The sequence below is a fragment of the Kogia breviceps genome, chromosome 9, assembly GCF_026419965.1.
Source record: "Kogia breviceps isolate mKogBre1 chromosome 9, mKogBre1 haplotype 1, whole genome shotgun sequence".
NCBI lineage: Eukaryota > Metazoa > Chordata > Mammalia > Artiodactyla > Physeteridae > Kogia > Kogia breviceps.
In genome coordinates this window covers 39,178,967-39,184,966 of record NC_081318.1, presented here as the reverse complement: position 1 = coordinate 39,184,966, position 6,000 = coordinate 39,178,967, and positions in this window count along the sequence as shown.

Sequence of the window (6,000 nt, the reverse complement as noted above, 5' to 3'; positions counted from 1 at the left end):
TCAAACATGCCCAAGAAAGATGAAAAGAAAAAAAACCTCATGTTAACTGGAGTCTGGGAGCCTCAGATTCAAGAGCAGTTCTAGAAGCCTAGTCACTGGCCTCCCCACACTTCTAGGGTAAAAGATTTTCACAGTATCTGTCCAGCAGAATTCTAGAACTGCTTTAGACTGGTGATACTTGGTGCCTAGAAGTGAGGCAGAAACATTTATTGATCACCAAACATTTATTGATCACCAAACATCTCTGTGTTCCCCCACTTTCCGCACTCCCTTTGCAGTTAAAAGAAGTTGTGTTCTGCCCAACAGTGATCAGAAGTAACGTGAGTCACTTGGGCAGAAGCTTTAAGGTCCAGTTCTCTCTTCCCTGCCATAGCCATCTGAAAGCCAGGTGGTGTTTGTACATGATGCACGCCACCGGGGTCCTACAGCTTAGAAAGAAGCTAACATTGAGAACTGTTAGACTCTGCAGATTTTGCATGAGGGAGAAATAAGTACACGTGTTCGACTCCAGAAATTCGGAGGGTTTTGTTATCACAGCATTGCCTTTCCCAGTAGTTCTCAATCAGGGATAATTCTGCCCCAGCAGAGACATTTGGTCACGTCTGGAGGCATTTTTGTTTGTCACAACTGGGAAGAAAGGGCTACTGGTATCTAGTGAGTAGAGGCTAAACATCTTAAAATGCACAGGACAGGCCCCCCCCCCCCCAACAAAGAATTATCTGGTCCCAAGTGTCAATAGTACCACTGCTGAGAAGCCCTGGCCAAGCCTAACCTAACCCACACAACACTGAAATGGTCCACAACGTATTGTTAAATGAGAAATAGCAGATGTATTCTCCTCACCTTATACTACATTTTGAGACTGTGTAAATCTCCTCGAGTCCACTCATGCCTCTAGTCCGTTCTTCCCACAGTCACTACAGTGATCTTTTTTTAAACAATGTAAAGCAAATCACATCACTTCCCTGTTCAAAACCTTCAAGAGCTACACTTATACTTATAATAAAAACTCTACTCTGTACCTTGGCCTACGAGGCACCCACCCTCCTACCTCTCCAACATCATTGCTGTCCCTCTAGTCTGTCCTCACAGGCCCTCACGCTGTCTTTCTAACCTGCCAAGCACATTCCTGCCTTGGAGCTGGAGGACACTACCTCTTCCTGATGTGTTTATCCTCTAGACATTTGATGGCTCTTCCCTCAGTCGAGGGCTCTGTTCCAGCATCTCCTTCTCAGAGAGGCTTTCCATGATTACCCTACCTGGAATAAATACCCCCTCCTATCATTCTTTATCCCCTTACCCTACTTTGTTTTCCCTCACAGAACTTACAGTACCTGAAATTTTGCTATGTATTTTTTTGTTTGTTTACAGTTGCCCTCACCAGAATTAGCTCCACAAAATAAAGGTTTAATATTTTCCCTACAACATTTCTGAGTGTAGAATCATGACTAGATCAAAATAAGTACACAATGAGTACTTGTTGAATAAATGACTAAATGCATGGATGTCAATGCATTGAGAGATACTAGGAACTATGTCAAAATGTTAATATCAATCACCTTTCAGTTGTACAATTTCAGAAGATTTTCATTTTCCTACAGTTTTATACATTGCCTCATTTTCTACCTATGTTACCTTTATAAACCAAATTTTAATTTTACTTTCCAAAGAAAACTTACAAACATGAATGTATGACATGAAAATATGTTGTGCATACTGAACAACAATTATGTTGTACATAATGAACATGAAAATACAAACATGCAAGAAGATTGAGTTTTGGAGGCAATTTATTATATACATGAATAGAGAAATTATATAGCAAATCTACATGTTTGCCTATTATATTCTCTTGGAATCAAATGGAATAGCCAGATTCCTCTAATTTTATACTTTAATAAGAATTTTTCTTTTGGTTGATACTAAGTCCACCTGAGGAAATATAGGAGTAGGAGAAATTTCCCCTAACACCTCAAAGGATTTCAATTCAAATTACCAGGATCAAGTTAAAAGAAAGTCCCACAAATAACATGTGGTTATAAAATTATATGATTCCTACCCAATCTCAACCTTCAGAATAGCTCTTAGAAACTAAAAGCAGGGACTGCCCTGGTGGCGCAGTGGTTAAGAATCCACCTGCCAATTCAGGGGACACGGGTTAAAGCCCTGGTCCGGAAAGATCCCACATGCCGTGGAGCAACTAAGCCCCTGTGCCACAAAACTGAGCCCATATGCCACAACTACTGAAGCTCGTGCGCCTAGAGCCCATGCTCCACAACAAGAGAAGCCACCGCAAGGAGAAGCCTGCGCACTACAACGAAGAGTAGCCTCTGCTCACTGCAACTAGAGAAAGCCCGCATGCAGCAACGAAGACCCAACAGAGCCCAAAATAAATAAACAAATTAATTAATTAATTAAAAACAAAAAAGAAACTAAAAGCAGTCATATATTCATCACTAGTGAGCTCTGAATGAACTGCAAAGCAATGATAAAAGAAAAATCTGAATTTTCCTAATGAGAAACTCTGGGTACAAGCCACATTTGAGATAATTAAAAACTAATGGGCATTGAGTATTGAGAAAGGATGTTAATCTTCACTAATGAATGAGACTATATTATGATGTTATAATTAAAATGTCTGTAGTTTATATTTGAAATGACAAGCATAAACAAAATAAGGAAGCTTAGCTTCCTTATTTTGTTTATGAGATGGGCTTATGAAAGTCCAATCTGAGTGAATCTCTAAAGAAAAATCTGTAGTGGATATGTGTACTGAATAAAAAAGAACATACTTTCTTCACATACTAGAATGAGAAATTTTCAGGGGGTAAAAATAAACAGTGTATGAAAGCATTTTATGTTTTCAGGTTATAAACAGTTTCAATAAAAACAATATCCTAGGCAAGTAATATAACACTGAAAAACGTTCAACTAGTGTTCTTTAAATATCTCTCAATATGTTTGTTTTTGAACTATGTCCAGTAGGAAAGGAAAATACAGATGAACAACTGGAAAGTATTTCAAAAACGAAAACACTAGATACTAATGACAAAATTGATATAAAACTTTGAATAAGTAATATCCGTGTTAGCACAACTATTTGCTTTGTATCTTAAAGAGCATGGCTGACCAAAATACTGAGTCATTTATAAAATCCACATCTCCTTTAAAGAGATAAAATGCATGTTCATATAAATGGTCATTCAATCAAGATAGTACAAAAAATATTGAGATAATATAACCAAGTATCTGGAGAGTGGGTAATGAAATCAAGAGTAATAAGCCAGTAATGTGACAAAGTTACACTTAATAGATTTTCTTTTACTAATAGCTTTACTCAGTTGAAGAGTGTGACTATGAACAGAATACAATAGATGTTTTATATTAAGGATTCATTAACGATTTTGACATGATGTCCCCTGACTTCGAAATGGTTTGGTTATGAACATAATCCTGTAGATAGGAAACAAATTTTTAGATGAAGTAAAAGTTAACCACAAATTAATTTTAAGGGAGCCTACTGGATAAGGGTCCAATCAGCTCACATAGCAGTGAACTTATGCATTGGAAGCCATTGGGTTTCATGGTAAACAAAGTATTTGAGTACTTACTAATGGGTAAAAAATTAGCTTTAATTACATCCGCTGATTATATTAAAATGGAAGAGTAATGAAAAATGACAGAATGTGTTGTGCTGGGCTTCAGCAGGAATGAAGTCAGGGTGTGGAGGACAGGTGATTTAGACAAGTATTGCTTGGGATTCTGTCTCATGAAATGATATTCGGGCATTTTGTTTATTTATGTGTTTTTCTCCTAAAGCAGTCACTTTCCTTGCCTGAAGAAAGCAGCAACCACAAAAGAGTGGGAAGATTCGGGGATTCATGGCTGTTTTCAATTATATATTTTGTAAATTCACAAAAATTATTTTAACCTGGCAGTTGTTTGCCAGAATTTAGCTACTATATTTGAGAAGGGTCAAAATGGATAACCATGAAAAAATGTGAAAATATAATTTGATAATTTTTTCATTCTACACATATTTATTGTGCTCCTAATCTGTGCCCTGCATTGTTTTAAGAGATTAGAGTATTTGTGAACAAAAGAGATTAATCTTTGCCCACTCCCCCATGTGAAATTTACACTGTAGTAAAATTACTTCCTCCTGGATTTTGTTTTTTACTCCTTCAGTTATACTATAACAAAGTTTTACATGAGAGCATAATAACCATCCTCGGTGCTAGCAGAGAGAGTGGGAGAAAGGAATTGGCATTTATGCAGCACCTACTGGTTTTCTGTGTTGTGGCTTGGAGGATACAGAGATGAAAATCGTCTACAGCTGCTGGGGAAGTATATGGGGCAAAAAAGGTTGGGGGGGATGGGGGTTACCTGAGACGATGAAATTTGTTAGACAGATGAGGGAGCAGCATGTGAAAAGGCTCTGAGGCAAGAGAAAGCATGACATTTTCCTTGAACTTAAAGAATGGTAAGAGATGAAGGTATGCAAAGGCCGGATCATGATGAGCCTTATGTATCATGCAGATAGGTTTAGAATGATGTCATGGTGAAAGGGGACTCATTGAAGGATTCATAGTAGCAGGGAAATATGAACAAATTTGTATAAGGCTCATGCTGGCAAAGAAGAATATGAGCCTAAGTACAGGGACACTGATGAGTCTATTGCAGTAGACCTGGGGACAGATGAAAAACCAGTGCTAACTAATATGGGAGCTCCTAGTCACATGTGCTATAAAAATGTAAATTGAAATTAAGTAAAATTAAGAATTCAGTTCCTTAATCATACTAGCCATTCTTCAAATATTGTGTAGCACAGATATAGAACATTTCCATCTTCCAAAAACATTCAGTGGCACCATTGGATACCTAACTATGGACAATAGTCACCTCTTTTGGAGAAGAAAGTGAGATTAGACTGAAGGAGGAAAGGGGAGCATTTTAAGGGGAGAGAACTTTAGAATTTACTTAATATGTCTCTATGCTTTTTATTCCTTCACAACAAGAATGTTGTGGCATTCACTACTTGTAAAAATTGAAAAAAAAAAATCAAACACTAAATTTGGTTTGAGGGGATGAAAAAGAAGGAGCAGGCAGAGAGGTAGACTAAACCTCTCTTGAAATATTGTTGCCTATTTTTAATGCTGTCTACTTGATCTTGTCTAGAAAATCCAGAATTTAGAATATAAACTCTGAATTTGTCAAATGCTTAGTAGTAATAATAGAATATCTACATTTAACAAAAAAAAATTGATGCTGCATGATATTGAACATTATCATTATTATTGTTGTTATTTACTGGAAAAAAATAACACTTAAAGGCATGAAATTACACTGACCATGAATTATACATGAAGAAGATTCAGAGAGAAGACACAGGACTATCTCTCCCTACTTACTACCTAGAGAGCAAGCAGAAAGACAGCCTGGCGGTGGAACAGCCCTTGGCCAAAGACAGATGCGTGCTGGCACAGTGGACTGCCAGTGATGTCATCCTTCCAGGGCAAGTGTCCCAGGCTCATGGTGTATTTGGAAGATGCCCAGAGAGCCCAACCAGAGTGGGGCACCACAGTCTTCTAGCTCTCTAGCTGCCAAATTCCCAAACTGCCAGATTCCTAAACTGCCGAGTCAAAGAAGGCTTCACAACAATCTACCCAGGAAGTTTCAGCACTTGGATCTTGTCTAACCTGCCTGGTGCGGTCAATGTGATGTTGCTTCTTTAGCCAAAATAAAGCAAATCAAACTTAAGGATGAAAACAAAATTAATGCATACACTGGAAAAATCAACTGTTTTCTGAGCTAAATTACAAGATGGTGTCAAATGGTTTTCAATTTGCCACACTTCCATTCAAATTGTAGAAATTATATTTTTTAAGAGATTAATTTTTAAATCCCTGAATTGAAAATATGAGGCAGACATTCACAGGAACAAATCTATATAAATTAGCCACTATTTATCAATGAACTGCAACAGTTTGTTTATCAATA